Here is a 19,880-nt window from a genome sequence, read left to right as displayed (position 1 = left end):
TTGCTATATTTTAATTTACCCTGTTTAAGTTTTTCCATGTGAGTAGAGAACACGGTACCCACCTCCCCCTTCCCAAGGAAAGAAGCATTTTATAATGAAAAGGGTTACTGAATAGCAAGTAAATTATGTTGATTTTAACCCAAATGCCTACCCTATTTATTTTGCTGTATATATTAGTGATGTGAAAAGCTTCTAACTGTTCTCTCCTAGGACAATTAAAGTTTAGGCTTTAGTTGTTTATTTTCATATATATATATATATGTATATGTATATATGTATATGTATATATGGTTATAATCTGTTATACGGATAATGACATAAAGAACAAATAATAATTTTTAAATTGGTGAGAAAATAAAAAGATAACACAATGGAAAAATGGGCAAAGAGAGAGAACACATTTTAGAAAACAGAAACTCAAATGGCCAAAAACACATGTAAAGACACTCGACTTTAATCAGGACAGTGTGAATTAAAATCACAGTGAAAACAAATTATAACTCATCTGTAGCCATGGAATATTATTCAGCAATCACAAAGAATAGACCATATGCAATAACATGAATGACTCTCAAAGCATCATGCTGAGTGAAAGAAGGCAGACCTAAAAGGATAAATTTTGTATGATTTCATTTATAGAATATTCTGGAAAAGGTAAAACTGGAGGGACAGAAATAAGATCAGTGATTTCAGGGATAGTGGGTGAGGTTTAGGAGTTGAGGTGATGAGAATATTTCGTATATTGATTACAGTCATGTTTAAACAAATGTATAGTTTTGTCAATATTTGCTGAAATATACATTTAAAACTTGTTAATTTTACTCCATGTAAATTATGCCTTAGTAAAGCTGATTAAAAAAAAAAAAACAATGAGGGTGTGTTTAACATTTACTGGACTGCAACAGGGAAAATATCTAGAACTAGATGTTGTGAAGATATCAGGAAATGAGAGCATTCATGCTCTGCTTGTGTGAGTGAAAGGTGACAGAACCCCCTGTGGGAGGAGGAATTCACAGTAGCTAGTGAGGGTGAAAATGTTTATCCCATGGGATGCTCCAGCCATTCTGCAGCCGCATGATTACCCAAGAGAAGTGCTCATGCATGTGCTCAAGGGGGACTATACAGTCAGGAAGGAAGAATTTCTTCTGCTATTCAAGGTCCTTCTAGCTGGACTAAGAATCAAATTGACATGAGACAGATTAATGGGAGGAAATCATATTTAATTTCATACACATGAGAAATCCACACAGACAAGGAAATTCCAAAGACAGTCAAAGTGAGGTATATATGTCTTTTTGAAATAAGGAGAAGTAGGTAGGCATCTGGGACTTCACAGGAAATGAATGTAACCCTTAGGAAGATGAAAAAGAGTTAAAGGTATGGGAAAGAAATGTGTGTGGGCCACTCAGAAACAATGGGGCATAGAGGGCTTTCATCAAACAGGCCTTGCTAAGTTCCCCCTGTCTATTATACCAATTCATAATATAACATAGTTTTATCTCTGGTGATAGTTTTCTTCTTGGAGCAGGTCCTCTATCTAAATTCTTTTCAGGTAGTTGAAGAGGGTGGTAAAGAGCTTTTCTTGAATCTTCTGGGTTTTGATTGCTTTTAACACAAAATCATCTTCATACGAAAGGGGCCCATTTTGAGGCAGCCTGCTTTTATGCCCTACAATACAAACATGTACTGTGAACCATTTGTTTTGTTTAATTTTGTGTTGTTTTGTTTTGTTTTTTAGTATGCTCTATGCCCAAAATAAGGCTTGAACTTACAACCCCAAAATCAAGAGTTGCATGCTGTATTGACTGAGCCAGCCAAGTGCCCCCCACGTTGCAGTCATTTATAAGTACATAAAGTGTAAAAAACCTAAATGTCTATCAAAAGGGGTGAATAGATTGAAATATATAAAATATTTAGTATATGCGTGTTGACTTCTATAGAACAGTTCAAATGAGTGAATATATTACATTCAAATATAAATGTAGATTTTGAAAACAATTAGAATTTTTTTTAATGTTTTTATTTCTTTTTGAGACAGAGAGAGACAGAGCATGAGAAGGGGAGGGGCAGAGAGAGAGGGAGACAGAATCTGAAGCAGGTTCCAGGCTCCGAGCTGTCAGCACAGAGCCTGACGCGGGGCTCAAACTCACAGACTGTGAGATCATGACCTGAGCTAAAGTCTGACGCTTAACCGACTGAGCCACCCAGGCTCCCCTATTTTGAAAACAATTTATGTGGAAAAAAACAAGTGTCAGAATGATACCTTGTGTATGATACTATTAAAAAGCAAAATTCAAATGAGTACATTTTTTAAATCTAATGGGCCTTATTCAGTGATTCATGAATCAGGCAGTATCCTGTCTAGCATATAGAAAGGAGCTCTGAGAAGGTGTACAAAGTGAAAGACTTTTAGGGGCAGAAGGGAGCACATACAAGGAATAGTAGCAAAAAGTGAATTGCTTCAAACGAGGTCACTTTCCTTTAGGAGGTAGCAGAGATCTATCGGGTAGATTACCTTGCTATTGCTGATCAGGCGATTCTTGATTGATGAGTGTAGGATTCCATTTCTAGGACAGGCTGAAACTGTAAGTTAAGTCTTGGTTTGGTGTGGTTAGACTTAGCATAAGCAACTCCATTTGGGGCCTGTTTTCTTGTTAACAATAGCAATTATGTGAATTAAAAACACTCATGCAACACTATATTTTCTTTGTAGAAGATAAAAATGTGTTGCTAACACATTAAATTAAATATGTTGGCTCTTTTTAGGACTAAAGGGAAATGAAATTTAGAAGGGAAATTTAGGGGCTTTCAACTTAATTTCTTGTATTTTATTTATTTAAAAAGTGATTTCTGGGGATGCTTGGCTGACTCGGTAAAGCATGTGCTGCTTTTTTTGTTTTGTTTTAAACAGGTTTATTGAGATTTTATTCACATACCATAGGATTCATCCATTTAAAATGTGCAGTTCCATAATTTTTAGTATATTTACAGATATGCACAACTGTTACCATAATCCATTTTGGTATAGTTTTATCACCAGAAAAATACCCCCTTGCCATTTAGATTTCACCTCCTAGCCCCCAATTCTTCCAGCACTAAGCAACTACTAATCCACTTTCTGTCTTTATTGATTTTCCTATTATGCACTTTGTATGTAAATGGAGTCCTACAATATGTTACCTTTTTTTTTAAATTTTCTTTCTTTTTCTTTTTTCTTTTTTCTTTTTTTTTTGGTGTTCCATTGTTTATTTATTTCTGATACTAGGTTATTTATTTTTCTTTTCTTAATTTATTTTTTAATTTACATCCAAGTTAATTAGCATATAGTGCAATAATGATTTCAGGAGTAGATTCCAGTGATCCATCCCCTATGTATAACACCCATTGCTCATTCCTAAAAGTATCTTACTTAATGCCCCTTTCCCCATTTAGCCCATCTTCCCACCCACAACCCCTCCAGCAACCCTCAGTTTGTTCTCTATATTTAAGAGTCTCTTATGTTTTGTCCCCCTCCTTGTTTTTATATTATTTTTGCTTCCCTTCCCTTACATTCATCTGTATTGTATCTTAAATTCCACATATGAGTGAAGTCATGATGTTTGTCTTTCTCTAATTTCGCTTAGCATAATACCCTCTAGTTCCATCCACATAGTTGCAAATGGCAAGATTTCATCCCTTTTGATTGCTGAGTAATACTTCATTGTATGTATATATACCACATCTTCTTTATCCATTCATCCATTGATGGACATTTGGGCTCTTTCCGTACTTCGGCTATTGTCGATAGTGCTGCTATAAACACTGGGGTGCATGTGCCCCATTTGAATAAGCACACCTGTATTCCTTGGATAAATACCTAGTAGTGCAATTGCTGGGTCATAGGGTAGTTCTATTTTTTTATTTTTTGAGGAACCTCCATACTGTTTACCAGAGTGGCTGCACCAGCTTGCATTCCCACCCAGCAATGCAAAAGAGATCTTCTCTCTCCGCATCCTCGCCAACACCTGTTGTTGCCTGAGTTGTTAATGTTAGCCATTCTGACAGGTGTGGCGTGGTATCTCATTGTGGTTTTGATTTGCATTTCCCTGATGATGAGTGATGTTGAGTAGTTTTTCATGTGCCTGTTAGTTTGACTTCCTCCTTGCCGATTTGGATGACTTTTATTACTTTGTGTTGTCTGTTTGCTGAGGTTAGGATTTCCATTCTATGTTGAATAATAGTGGCAACAGTGGACACCCCTGTTGTGTTCCTGACCTTAAGGGGAAAGCTCTCAGTTTTTCCCCATTGAGGATGATATTAGCAGTGGGTCGTTTATACATAGTTCTTATGATCTCAAGGTATTATCCTTCTATTTTTACTTTCTTCCGGGTTTTTATCAAGATAGGATGCTGTATTGTGTCAAATGATTTCTCTGCATCTATTGAGAGGATCATGTGGTTATTGTCTTTTCTTTTATTGATGTGATGTATCACATAGATTGTTTTGCAGATAGTGAACCAGACCTGCATCCCAGGTATGAATCCCACTTGGTCATGGTGAATAATTCTTTTGATGTATCGTTGGATTCGGTTGACTAGTATCTTGTTGAGGGTTTTTGCATCCATGTTCATCAGGGAAATTGGTCTACAGTTCTCCTTTTTAGTGGGATCTTTGTCTGGTTTTGGAATCAAAGTAATGCTGGCTTCATAGAATGAGTTTGGAAGTTTTCCTTCCATTTCTATTTTTTGGAACAGCTTCAAAAGAATAGGTGTTAATCTTCTTTAAATGTTTGGTGGAATTCCCCTGGAAAGCCATCTGGCCCTGGACTCTTGTTTTTTGGGGGGATTTTTGATTACTAATTTGATTTCTTTAGTGGTTATAGGTCTGTTCAAATTTTTTCTTTCTTCTTGTTTCAGTTTTTTTTTTTTTTTTTAATTTTTTTTTTTCAACGTTTATTTATTTTTGGGACAGAGAGAGACAGAGCATGAACGGGGGAGGGGCAGAGAGAGAGGGAGACACAGAATCGGAAATAGGCTCCAGGCTCCGAGCCATCAGCCCAGAGCCTGACGCGGGGCTCGAACTCACGGACCGCGAGATCGTGACCTGGCTGAAGTCGGACGCTCAACCGACTGCGCCACCCAGGCGCCCCTCTTCTTGTTTCAGTTTTAATAGTTTATATGTATCTAGGAATTTTTCCATTTCTTCCACATTGCCCAATTTACTGGTGAATAAATACTCACAATATTCTGTTATTATTGTTTGTATTTCTTCAGTGTTAGTTGTGATCTCTCTTCTTTCATTCTTGATTTTCTTTATTTGTGTCCTTTCCGTTTTCTTTTTGATCAAAATGGCTAGGGGTTTATCAATTTTGTTACTTCTTTCCAAGAACCAGCTGCTGGTTTCATTGAACTGTTCTACTGTTTTTGTTGTTTTGTTTTGTTTTTGGTTTTGATAGCATTGATTTCTGCTCTGATATTTATTATGTCCCATCTTCTGCTGGTTTGAGATTTTATTTGCAATTCTTTTTCCAGCTCTTTAAGGTGTAAGGTTAGTTTGTATATGTGAGACCTTTCTTCTTTAGGAAGGCCTGGATTGCCATACACTTCCCTCTTATGACCACCTTTGCTGAGTCCCAGAGGATTTGGGCTGTGGTGGTGTTATTTTTATTGGCTTCCATGTACTTTTTAATTTCTTCTTTAACTTCTTGGTTAGCCAATTCACTCTTTAGTAGGATGTTCTTTAGTTTCCAAGTATTTGTTGTCTTTCCAAATTTTTTCTTGTGGTTGATTTCGAGTTTCATAGCATTGTGGTCTGAAAATATGCACAATACGATCTCGATCTTTTTGTACTTGTTAAGGGCCGATTTGTATCCCTGTATGGGATATGTTCTGGAGACTGTTCCATGTGCACTCAAGAAGAATGTGTATTCTGATACTTTAGGATGAAATGTTCTGAATGTATCTGTTAAGTCCATCCAGTCCAGTGTGTCATTCAAAGCCATTGTTTCCTTATTGATTTTCTGTTCAGATGGTCTGTCCATTGCTGTAAGTGGGGTGTTGAAGTCCCCTACTGTTATGGTATTATTATCAATGAGTTTTTGTATGTTTGTGATTAATTGATGTATATTTTTGGGTGCGTCCACGTTTGAAGCATAAATGTCTACAATTGTTAGATCTTCTTGGTGGATAGACCCCTTAATTATGATATAATACCCTTCTTCATTTCTTGTTACAGTCTTTATTTTAAAATCTAGATTGTCTGATATAAGTATGGCTACTCTGGCTTTCTTTTGGTGACCATTAACATGATAGATGGTTGTCCATCCTCTTAATTTCAACCTGAAGGTGTCTTTAGGTCTAAAGTGAGTCTCTTGTAAACAGCATATAGATGGATCTTGTTTTCTTATCCATTCTGTTATCCTATGTCTTTTGATTGGAGTGTTTAGTCCACTGACATTTAGAGTGAATACTGAGAGATATGAATTTATTGCCATTTTGTTGCCTGTAGAGTTGGAGTTCCTAAGTGGCGTTCTCTGGTCCTTTCTAGTCTTTATTGCTCTTAGTCTTTGTTGTTGTTTTTCATGCTCTTAGTCTTTGTTGTTGTTTTTCATCTTTTTTCCCCTCAGAGTGTCCCCCTTAAAATTTCTTGAAGACTGGTTTAGTGGTCATGAACTCCTTTAGTTTTTGTTTGTCCAGGTAGCATGTAACTCTTAATCTCAGGGTTGTGAGGATGAGCCCCATATTGGATATAGTGCCTACTTAAAAAATACATCAATAAAAATAAAAATAAAATGTGAGTTCTGAGGCAAGTATGATGATGTTAACTTTAAAAAAATTTTTTAACGTTTATTTATTTTTGACAGAGACAGAGCATGAGCAGGGGAAGTGCAGAGAGAGAGGGAGACACGGAATCTGAAGCAGGCTCCAGGCTCTGAGCTGTCAGCACAGAGCCTGACGTGGGACTAGAACCCACAAACCACGAGATCATGACCTGAGCCGAAGTTGGACACTTAACCGACTGAGCCACCCAGGGGCCCTGATGATGTTAATATTTAAAAATTCTAGATGGCAATTATATAGGAATATTTATTTACTCATTTTTAATGTTTGTTTATTTTTGAGAGGGAGAGAAACCAAACGTGAGTGGGGGAAGGGCAGAGAGAGAGACAGAATCCAAAGCAGGCTCCAGGCTCTGAGTTGTCAGCACAGAGCCCAACACAGGGCTCGAACCCACAATCCATGAGATCATGACCTGAACCAAAGCTGGACACTCAACTGACTGAGCTACCCAGGCGCCCTTAGAATTTTTAAATTATATTTTCTGGATCTAAACTTCTTCATAAAATAAAAACACTGAAGCTACATTGCAAAATTACAAACATAGAATTTGTGTTTTTTGATCCTCAAGTGGAACCATTATCACTGAAACTTTGTTTCAGCTCTTAATCACAATGTAGATCTATTAGAGTATTTATAGGAGCTAAAAGACCCTAACTAAACTCATTCAAAAGATTAACTTGCTTAGATCTGAGAGAAATCTCATGCCTTTCCATTTTTAATTTCATGGTGGTTGGGAAAGACTAGACCAAAAGTCAACTCAATCTCCTCATCACAAAAATAGAGGTAAACCACGTAGTCACACTCCAGTATTTAACATCCATACAAAGACTTATTTATAATGAGTAGTACTTAGTGCATCAGGTAATGTTCCTAATGTTTATGTCAGTTCTTAAGCATTCTTACCATTGGAATATAGACGAGCACACCATTGAAGAGCTAATTCATTTAAAAAAAATTTTTAATGCTTGTTTATTTTTGAAAGACAAAAAGCGCACAAACAGGGAAGGGGCAGAGAGAGAGGGAGACACAGAATCCAAAGCAGGCCCCAGGCTTCTAGCTGTCAGCCCAGAGCCTGATGCAGGGCTTGAACCCACAGACTGTGAGACCGTAACCTGAGCCTAAGTCAAATGCTTAACCAACTGAGTCACCCAGGTACCCCAAGAGTGAGATTAAATTATGTGTTTAATATTAAGTTAATGAGACTACAGATACCAAACTTATATAAGATATTAGTCTATTGTATCTTAATATTTATTGAGTTAATTTATGAAAACATTTTATCTGCTCAATAATGATATGACTACATATGTGACAAATTTATATAAAAATTTAGGTTTCTGTAAGGAGCAGCATCATTTGAATTTAAGCTTATGGATATAATATTATTTCATCTCCTGGCAAAATAGTTAGAAGGCAGCATATATTTTGTGTGAACCTAAATAAGTACCAGACATTGACTCCCCAAATCAAAATATAAGTTCTTATCTACACATGACTGTGTTACTTGACCTGTTTCATTTCCTGTTGTTACTGTCAACAGCACCAAGTTGGTGGCTTAAAACAACATAAATATGTTCTCTTGTGGTTCTAGGGGTTAGAAGGCCTAAAATCGAGGTGTCTTCAGAACTATGTACCCTTGGAGCCTCTAGGTGAGAATCTGTTTTTTTGTTTTTTCTAGCTTCTAGAATCTACTTATATTCCTTGTCATCTTCAAAGCCAATAGCATAACGTCTTCCAACTTCTCTTTCTCTGCTCTGCCCTTATGTCACCTTTTCTGACTCACCCTCCTGCCTTCTTCCTGCAAAGAACCTGTGATTCTATTGGACCCATTCACATAATACAGAATAATCTCTCTGTCTCAAGGTCCTTAATATAATCACATTTGCGAAGTCTCATTTACCATGTAAGGCAACATTCTCACAGTTTCTAGGGATTAGTATGTAGATATCTTGGGAAGTCATTATTCTACCAACCGCACCACCCTTCAAACTCTTTTCTGGTTGAAATATCCATGAAATTAAGTAAGCTTTTGGTGAAAACCTTTTGGTTCATCACTATCACTATATGATGTAAAATAGTGATACTTAAGTGAAGTGTTATGGGAATACAAATCCCCATTACAAAATTAATATTAGAAGGTAAACCTTGTCTATGTATTGGCCCATGGAGTTAAATAACTTTTGTGTGGACACTATACCACTTTTTAAAAGTAGTAATCTATTCAGAATGTGGTATTTTTGTACTGTAACTGCATTGTATCATCGATGAAAAATAGTGCATATTTCAGAAGATTGTTGCAATTACTAAATGAACTATGTTTTAAACTGTCACAGCAGTGACTGGCCTGGAGCTTTTGCTAAATACATGCTTGTTGCTTTTGTTAATATTAATAGATTCACCGAATTATCAAAAACCATATTGGCTACATTAAACAGCAGAATTTAGTGGGATAAAAATGCAAAAAAATTGATTTAAAGAACTCAAAAGGACTATATCAGGCACTAATTGACTAGAATATTAAGTTCGTAAACCTTTTATTCATTCAACAAGCAGTATCGAGCACTTAGGATACCAAGTCTGTTCAGTTCAGGAAAAATGGTAAGGAATTGGAGTGACACTTACCTTAGAGAGCCTCCAGTCCAACTCAATAGGAAGACAATAAGTAGAGGAATATGGGTCAGGATGGAAGTTGTACAGGATATCAGACTGTCTTTTATTTGATCCTTAGAGTTACGCCAAATTTAATATCTCTGAAGTCTGAAAATGAATATAGAGATTTATCCAGTAGGATGGATCCTAATTCTTAAAGCCTATCTTTTTTTTTTTTTTTTTTTTTTCTTTATAAGACTGTTCATAAAATCAAAGTGAAAGCTGGGTCAAACATGAAATAATTCAGTATCTTAAACACATGCACACACTGACAGTCCCACAATCAGACAAACATAATAAACACCACCACCATTTTCTAGGAACTAAACAGTGATTGTGCTTCTCTAGATATCTAAAATCAAGAGAGTGATTGCGATTTCTTATTTTTTTTAATACCCATTTATTTATTTTGAGAGAGAAAGAGAAAGACTGAGAGAGAGAAAGAGAGAGAGGATCCCAAGCAGGCTCAGCATTTTCATCATGGAGCTGGATGCAGGGCTCGATTTCCTTAACTCTTGAGACCATGACTTGAGCCGAATTCAAGAGCCAACTGCTCATCTGACTTAGCCACCCAGGTGCCCCAAAATGGAAATATTTCTATGACTTCTTAGAGAAAAAAAAATGTACCTTATAGTGCTTGTAGTTTTTCAAGGAGCTTCCTCCTCTCCCCAATGTTTAGTAGACAATCCAAGTAGATAGCTTCTGATAGGCTTCACATAGGAGTTTTGAAAACATCACAAGAAGTGTATCTTAGTCCTTGTCAAAATATTTTCTTGTTGAAAATAGAGAAAATTTTTGGTGAAAACTGAAATGCATATCAGTTTAATTCATGCACATTATTTCAGGTAAATAATGTCACCAGGAGTTTTCACGGGTAAAATCAATGTTTATGTCATACAGTAAAGTAGCAGTTATTACCAGAGTTGAAAATGTGTAAATGTTGTCCACCTCTTCCCACCGTATCAATCTTATTTTTTCTTTAATAACTACCACCTAATAATGCCTATCTATTAAAACTAAGCAGGAAGTTGTCTGGTGAATCATTTTAAAAAATATTTTTCTACCTAACTTAAAAAAATTTTTTTTTGTAATGCTTATTCATTTTTGAGAGAGAGAGAAAGAGACAGAGTTGGGGAGGGGCAGAGAGAGAGGAGGACACAGAATCTGAAGCAGGCTCCAGGCTCTGAGCTGTCAGTGCAGAGCCCAGCGCGGGGCTCGAACCCGCGGACTGCAAGATCATCACCTGAGCTGAAGTCTCATGCTTAACTGACCAAGCCACCCAGGCGCCCCAACTATCTAACTTTTTATAGAAAAGTTATATGAGAAGAAACATAGGAAGAGAGGAAATGATCTATTATTAGACCTGAAGTTGGGGTCTAGAATAGCCCTGTGTATGTGTGTAGCATTCGAGCCATGCTGCATAAATGCCAGAGCTAGTGCCTAGGACTGAATGGGAGCCTGTTGTGCTTCTGAGGTAAATGAGAAAAACAAACAAAAAACCCCGTCTTTTCTCTCCCATTCTTAATCACTATGATGTGGAAATAAGGTCTAAAAGGTTTGTACCACTTTGATATACAGTAGGTGATAGATGTGTGGAGAGAGGAAACAAAAGGCATGGAATAGAAATCAAATGCAGTCAGAAATAGAGCGAATTCTGGAGACAGTAGCATGTGTGGACACTGACTGCAGTTTTAGTGCTGACGAGTCACAGCAGAAATGTCGGCTTTTTTTTAGTGCTTAGGGACCTTCCAGCCTGGTAGGCAAATTGTTCTCCTTTGCACCATCTACATTGTTTTCTCCTCTGGGATTGTCCCTGTCTTGTCTTACTTCACTTTTTCCCATCTGTCTACTCCTGGAGATACCTGCACTCATTACTTTGGGCCTCCCATTAGTATTTCATTACAGTATCTGCATTCTGCTGTTTGCTTCCAGCAGTGAACCAAAGCACAAGAAACCAGCCACTGCTCATCAAGGGAGGTTGTGGGCACAGGCTGGGTTTCTTTTAGCCATCCACACTGGCTCAGGGAAGATGATGGACAGGATTTCTCGTTTCCACTCTTAGAGTTCTTATAGCTAATGCCCTGATGTATCTGTCTATCAGTGAATTGATAGATTGATCCATCCACGCATACATTTATTTTGGCACACAGCTTTGGGATCCAGGCAAATGATGCCTGAATGGACTTACCCTATCACTGCTTGTCAAGGTTAAAGAATCAGAACTCAGAAGAAGAGTTGAGACCAACTTTAATGATGGTATTGGAATGGGTAGTTTTAATAATGATATGTTTTCTTCAAGGGAATTTAGATTCAATTAAGTATGTAATGAAAGCACAGGGGAGTGTTTGAAGAATCATTGAGTCTCTGTCCAGGTGGCATGCTTATAGATGGAGTTACATGCAGTCTAAGAGTGAAACAAGTCCTTTAAAGGCTTACCCCAATCACCAGAAAGAAAAATATAAACTGTGTTTCTGTTTAAACTAGGCAAAATTGTCTATTTAGGTGTTAAACATTCAGTGGGATACCTACCCATGAATAAGACATTTTTACATATACTCAGTTGTATACATATATGTGCGTGGGTCACTGAGGCAGTATTTTAAAAATGATCGTGCCTAAGTGGTTACTTTATTTATTTTTGTAGTGGAATTAGGCAGATTATAATTTACATAAACTGAATGCACATGGGACTCCATATCTTCACGGAGTATATTATATGGTAATACAATTTTAGAGTAGCTGATTAGGCCTTGTGAGGCCCAGTGACATAGGATAGCAATAGATTGCTATCAAAGCCAAGAGGAAGATAAGGTAGCATTTTTGTCATGTAGAGCTCTAAATCCTCTATTACTCTGAAATCAGCTCAGTAGCATATTTTAAACTCAAGAGGGGCTATCTTTCTGGTTCCTGATGATTGTTTTAATGGTGGATCTGACCATATGTGTATCAGATATGGAAAGTAATGTCCATTAAATAGAGTAAAAATGTTCTTTTAGGGAGAAAAAAAAGTGATTTAAATTTTTAGATTCTCATGGGATCTCATTAAAGTTCTCTTTCTTAAATAGATTGTGCAGCCTAATAGTTATCAGGAATCCTGCAGTGCACATGGCTGATAGGTTAGTTTACACAGGATTAATTGTGTAATTTTGCAAGCAGCCAGCACAGTGAACATTGATTTTTGCATTAGCCCTGTGTGTTTTTTCTAAGGAAATTCTGCTTTCTATTTTTAAGGTGGTGTAACATTTCACTTTTTGTTAATTATAATTTCTACCAACATGTTTCATGCCTGGTATAATTTATTAAAAGTTTTTCCTAATGTTATTTTCTAATTGTTATGTCCTTCAGAAACTTTATTAATCTTGAGCACTGATGTGTAAAAAAAATGACAGAAGAAAATGCCTCTCACAAAGCATTGTCTAACAGGCCATTTTCCCCATGCTTTCATCGATAAGTTGCCCAAATATTCCTTAAAATACAGAAACAATTCAGTTGCATCTAATTCGTATACTAAGTGAATGATTAATGTAAGAAGTAACCTGAAAATATTACATTTCTCAAAAACAAAGAATGTGAATGTTCAAAGGAGAGCAGACTGTTCAGAACAGTCCATTTTCTCGAATATGTAGATCTTTAGAGCCTCGTATTTCTTGAAGTATTTGTTGATATGGAAGGAATAAAGAAAGAGGTTTTTTTTTTTTTGTTTTTTTTTTTTTTTGCTTGAATTTTCCAGATAATTAGTTCAGCTCTCAGTTACTAGAGTTTGTCCACTTTTTGTGAATATAAAACGTCTGTTGGGATTTCAGTGGGATTGTTGTAACTGGGTTGAGAATATATTTTGTTGTCTTCTGTGTGGTTTTGAGAAAACAGAAAATAATGTTGATTGTGTGCAATTTAGGCCTTAATCTTTACACTTTTCTGGTCTTGGACTTGCAAATCAAGTACCTGCTTGTGCCCCTTTCCTCCCCCAATTCGAGACTCCATTAGATAAAAATTTCCTCCCTTCATATCATTGTGGTTCCTTCAGCAAAAGAGTTGAACACCTCTTAGCTTTTGCTGCCTTTGTTTTGTTTTGCTTTGCTTTGGGTGGAACCTCCCTCTCCCTTCTCCCCCACTGTGAGTTTCTGCTGCATTATAAAGACCCAATAAGGAACTGTACAAAGTGAGTACTTAAAATGTGTGCTGAGTGACCAACTGGACCCTCTTGGAAGAACCCTCTTAAACACTTTGTTACCAGAACTTCAAAAAGGGGCTTGCTTCTGAAGAATCAAAGGATCTCTTGTATAATAAATTTGAAGCATTCAGTATAAAATGAACGGAATAAAATATCTTTTAAGCTCCTGTATGATGCCCGGATTATGTGAAGAGACTAAGGAAGTGGTGGTTCTCTCACGCTTTTGTGTCACGTTAAACAGAAATAGATGAAAGCAAAAGCTTAAAACTGACAAAATCCCAAGCAGGGAAGCACTGGTTCCCAGCTTATTCATTGGTTCATAGCAAACAACCAACTGATAATTTGAGGAAAAAAAGAAAAAAAAAAGATTTTCTTTCATAGGAAAGGACTGAGTTTGTTTTGTGTCATTTTAAACCACAACTTCACAAAGTATACACCACTGTTTTTCTGACATAGAAAGTGGGTCATGACATTGTTGAGAAAGGACTGGAATTGGAATCACAATACTGGCTTCTACCCTTGACCTTTGTCACTTGCTGTGTGTGACACTGAAGAAGTAACTTAACCCTCTGCATTTTATTTTTTCCTAATTTTTAAATAAATCTAACAAATTAACACATACTTGTTTCAAGGATTACATGAAAAAAAATCTTTGGTAGAGTGTTATAAAATATAAGGTGTTATACTCTTATAGGTAGTTTGCAATACAATTTGATTAAGCAATTACAACATATTTTAGTTCTCTGTTTGGAGGCTGAATATTTGCTTTTTACATTGCACTTGGTCTTGGGTAGTTTGAATAACCCAAATGAGAGTTAAATTTTGAAACCATTGTAATTGTCTTCAGTATATCGTATGCATGAAAATGGGTGTATGCCTCTGGAGGAAGAGCCATTAGCTTTCTCCAGATTCTCCAATGTGTTTGTGATTCTAATGGGGTTAGGGACCACTTAACTAGATGAGTCATCACCAATTTCCATTTCACATTATGGAAGTATTGGATACTTGTATTATGGAAGTGTTGGATACTTGAAGAGTGAATTTAGCATATTGGTTTATATTTACCAAGGGTTTTTGTGTAACAAATTCTACTGAGGGAGAAGATCAATGCAGATTGGCGATCTGCATCACTTTTCCCACTGTTAATTTTTTAAATGATTATTTCCCATAATTAAGGCAGATTTTTCTTTATTTCTTTCCACACCACCACACCACCTCACCACCATCATCTAGTCCTCTTTTGTTTTAAATACGTAGATAATTGCAGATCAATTACAATCTTATGGAAAACTGAAACAGACATAGCCTGTAGGTGAACTTTGAAATTTTGTGCAATAGGACTGCATTAAATATAGTATTTTTCTACATGTTGTTTTTTAATAACTAAAAAAATTATGTTAACTGACATTTTCAACTGACAGTGTATCTTTAGATTTTATTTCTTATTGTCCATCACCACAAATGTATCTCACCATAAATGTGTCAGTGTTATCTTCAACTGTACTTTCAACCTCCTGAGCCCAATGCAAATTTTGTTTAAATAAATATTTTTCACAGCATCACTAATGATATTCAACTCTTCGTGTCTAAAATTTGTGGATATCTCTTCTATTTCTGGTAGATTTGCTGATCAGTTTTTGGCAGGAATGAAAGACATGGCAACCCCTACTGGTTGACCAGAAAGTTATGCTTAGAATTCACATATTCATCTCTCTAACTGGGGAGTACTTTGGTATCTCCCATGTACTGAGCTCATCGTGAGGAAGCACAGGGGAATCGTGGGCTCGACCCACATATTGGCAGCTTGTTACAAATTATTAATTCGGTCTTTTGAGTAACACCATTGTGTTTGTATATCATTCTGCTTGCACACAGTTTCCTGGAGTCTTCATACTTAGTTATTTTGATTTGGTCTACATAAAGATATTATGACAGTTGTCATTGAATTGCACAATCTTTTCTGCGTTAAAATTAATAGGAATTATTTTATTATAATAAATAAGTATATTTAACTTATTAACATTAACATTTAGAGTCTATCAATAACTAATTAACATTTAGAGTCTATCAATGACTAACATTTAGAGTCTATCAATAAATAACTAGTCTGCCTCAATTTTTAGACATCTTTTGACATCTCTTTTTTGCAGTTTTAGATTTTTTTAAATTATTGAGTAATTTATTCATGCTCTGCTGATTAGCTCTTTATTTTCAGTTTTACAAGGTAGGTTTTGCACTTAGGTATTTTTTACACAACAAACTTTCCATTTGCAAGTTAGTGTATATAAAATAATTATGTTAGACATTATTTTTAAGTGAAACATTTTATTTTTTTCAACCTTTTTGAGGTATAATTGACACATAAAAATTGTGTATATTTAAAGTGTGCAACATAATTTTATATACATATGCATTGCCAAATGATTTTCACAATCAAGCTAATTAACACATCCACCACCTCACGTAGTTACCTTTGGGGTTTGTGTGTGCGTGTGTGCGTGCGTGTGTGTGTGTGTGTGCGTGTGTGTGTGTGTATGGTGGGAATACTTAGGATCTATTCTCTTAGAAAATTTCAAGTGCGCAATACAGTGTTATTAACCCAGTTATCACCAGATAATAACCAGGTAATCACCCTGCTCTACATTAGTTCCCCAGAACTTAATCATCTTATAACTGAAAATTTGTACCCTTTGACCAGCCATCTTCCTATCAGCACCCCTACCCAAGTCCCTGGCAGCTACCACTCTACTCTTTGCTTCTGTAAGTTTGACTTTTATAGAGTCCACAGATAAATGAAATCATATATAGTATTTGTTCTCCAGTGTCTGATTTATTTCAGTAGTGATATGTCCTCCAAGTTCATCCATGTTGTTGAAAATGGCAGGACTTCCTTCTTTTTTATGGCTGAGTTATTTTTCATTGTGTGTGTGTGTGTGTGTGTGTGTGTGTGTGTGTGTGTGTGTGTAATCAGTGTTTCTTTATCCATTTGTCCATTGGCAGACACATAGGTTGTTTCCATAGCTTGGTTATTATGAATAACGCTTCAGTTAACATAGGAATGCACATACTGCTTTGACATACTGATTTCATTGACATTATCTCTGTTATGTGGTTTACCATTTACAAACACTTACTGCCACTCTCTGAGGGTGGTGAGGCAGATTTTGTTAGCCCCAGTTAAAGAAAGGAAGATGTAGGCACACCTGAGTGGCTCAGCAGGTTAAGCACGCTGGGCATGGAGCCTGCTTAAGATGCATGTGCTCGCTCTCTCTCTCTCTCTCTCTCCCCCTCCCCCCACCCTCTGCCCCTTCTCTGTGGGATGAGCACTCTCTCTGCCTATTAAAAAAAAAAAAAAAAAAAAAAAAAAAAGGATGATACAGAAGTTTATGGTAGTTGTGACCTACTCAGGGGTATAGCTAGTGAGTACCAGAGTTGGTGTTTGTGTTACCATAATTTAACTTTACATCTTAGACTGGAATTTTCTAAGCTATTTTGCTCCCTTCTCCACTCAAGGACCTTCTGTGTAAGGAACCAAGGAGCACTTAAAATTTTTCCTCTAAGGTAGGGGCTGAACTCATTATCTTAGACTGAATCAATTCAGGCTTTTCTTTTATCCCCATTCTCTTTAGTTCCTATTGAATCAAGACTTCCAGCACCCTTGAAACCTTGGCTTTATCTGAGAATACCAACATATAAACTGGAGTTAGCATCCTGATACATAAATCTGAATTTGTCATTTCCTACTAAAATCCCACAATGCTCTTCTCTTTTAAGATGAAGTTTAATTATCTAAGCATGACATTCAGAGCTGTTCACACTGTCCCTGCAGTTCAGTTTTTCAGCCTAACGTCTATTTTTTCTATTCTCTGCTCTCATCTTTCGCCACTAAACCTGAGAATGCCTTGCTTTCTTGCGCTTCTTGGTTTCTTCTCCTCTTCTCCCCTAGTGCCCCCTCTGGCATTAGAATGCCATTACTTCCTTTTCAGTTTCATAAACTGGCCCATTTACATACCTTGCCAAATAACTATGCGGGGGGGGGGGGGGGGGGAGGGGGAAGGGTTTTATTTCTTACCATGTTTATTTTGATGCAAAAGGTAACTTACGATCATTAAAAAGTGTCTATTAAATTAGATCATCTTTAATCTCTCTTTGCCCCTTTATTCCAGTGTTGTTTCCCACAAAGCTGTAGATATATACGATTATTGTTGGCAAAATTGAGCTCATACTCCATATAAAATTTTGTGGTATTTTATTTCATCTAATATTATATGAAAGTTCAGCATTCAGTATTCTTTGAAAACACAATTTTTCAACCTACAAAATTGTCTAATACATAGTCATATTCTAGGAACTTAATTATTTCTCTACTACTGAGCATTTAGGTTGTTACCAAAATTTAGTTTTATAAGTTACACTGACTAAATATGATTTTACATTAACGTTTGAACATATCTCAATATGTTTAAACTCAAGCAGGTTTTCTATTTGTGTGAAGACTGGTTTAAACAGAATAACATAAAATGGTATGTTAGATCATTCAGTAAGGTAAAACATTTATAACGTTTTGTACAGATATGCAGTATATGATTTTTACGTATTTGTATATATATCCATACATGTGTGTATATGTGTAGTTATAGCACTAGTTGAATATTGATATATTAACTGGGGGAGGAAATGCACTTAGTAATTTTTAACTTTGACAGATGATTTTTGTTTTATTAAATATATATGCATATATGTAATAAATATATATTTATTTTTTATAAATACATGCATAGGTGTGTATGTGTGTATATACATAGCTATTTATATTTTACCAGATCTCTACAGTAGACATTTATTACTCTTACGATAAATCAAAAAAAAAAAAAAAAAAAAAAAAGAAACCCTAACCCACACAGTTATCCATCTTAACCAATTGCCATCTCCTTCAAAGTCTTTCTAACATGAATTCATAAGTAAAAAATGAGTTTCTCATTGGTGGAATACTAAAACCACTTGTAAATTATTTGTCTCCTAGGGTTCACTGTGGTGTGCGATCGTAAGTAGCTATCAAGACTAAAATACAGACAGTACTGAAAAATACTGGGAAGGTGGACAGAGGACTGAAACTTAGTCTTGTTCTGTGGGAGAGTTACTGAGTGTAGCCCTAGGCATGCTTTGGGGAAGATGAGGGGGAAGCAGAGATTCTGAGGCTCATAAGCCAGTGGTGCAAGAACTGTAGAGACTGCTCAGGGCTTGAAAGCTGTTTGAGCAAATACTCTGACTAAAGCAGCAGGTGGAATGGCTCAAGCAGGAAATTGGGAATAATATCCTGGGATTGGATTTGTTTAGACAATTCCTGTTTCTAGGACATAGGGCTCTCCATTCATGGGCGTGCCTTGACCATCGTGCCGGATGCAGAATAGTCAAGTCATAAATACTTGAATGAATGAATAAAGATGACCTTGTACATGCTTTCAGATAGAAAGTATTACCAGTATTACTGGGCTCCTGAGTGGCTTAGTCGATTGAGTGTCCGACTTCAGCTCAGGTCATGATCTCGCAGTTAGTGAGTTCAAGGCCCGTGTTGGGCTGTCTGCTGACAGCTCAGAGCCTGGAGCCTGCTTCGGATTCTGTGCCCCCCTCTCCCTCCGCCCTCCCCCTGCTTGTGCTCTGTCTCTCTCTGTCTTTCAAAAATGAATAAACATAAAAAAATTAAAAAGAAAGTATTAGCTATATTACCTGGTTTTCATACCTAAATGTGCCTGCAAGATATATGTACTTGAGTTTGACTTTTAATGACTTAGAATTCCATTCTTTAATCATGATTGAAAATACATGTCTGACTACGCTTGCAGCCTAAAGAGCAAGAGTCCGGTTTAAAAGTGTTCTGATGCTATTACAGTGCCTTTGGCAGTATTTAAGACTATCACAATTAAAAAGCTGTATCCTGGGGAAATGGTTTTGCAATCCTAGACAATATGTAACTTCTTTGTGCTTCAGTTGTTCTACCTTTAAAATGAGGAACTTAAAGACAGAACGTTTTTGTCTACCTCATAGAGTTGTAAGGATAAATTGAATTCATAAAAGGGGCACCTGGGTGTTTCAGTCGGTTAAGCATTTGACTTCGCCTCAGGTCATGATCTCATGGTTCCTGGGTTCGACCCCCGCCTCAGGCTCTGTGTTGACAGCTTGGAGCCTGTAGCCTGCTTCGGATTCTGTGTCTCCCTATCTCTCTTCCCCTCCCCTGCTCATAC

At 36.6% G+C, this 19,880-nt stretch overlaps 2 protein-coding genes across 3 annotated transcripts in view; both read left to right on the top strand.

The window, feature by feature from the left end:
* The window catches only part of CHL1 (cell adhesion molecule L1 like), a 201,244-nt gene that overhangs the window by 21,348 nt on the left and 160,016 nt on the right, over positions 1-19,880 (top strand). The gene's annotated exons all lie outside the window — the stretch shown is intronic.
* Positions 1-19,880, top strand: part of LOC147583498 (uncharacterized) — a 50,433-nt gene that overhangs the window by 21,657 nt on the left and 8,896 nt on the right. The window lies entirely within an intron of this gene.

Source organism: Puma concolor, chromosome A2, assembly GCF_028749965.1.
Source record: "Puma concolor isolate L17-30 chromosome A2, mPumCon1.1.hap2, whole genome shotgun sequence".
Classification (NCBI taxonomy): Eukaryota; Metazoa; Chordata; class Mammalia; order Carnivora; family Felidae; genus Puma; species Puma concolor.
This window is presented reverse-complemented; position numbering and strand designations above follow the sequence as displayed.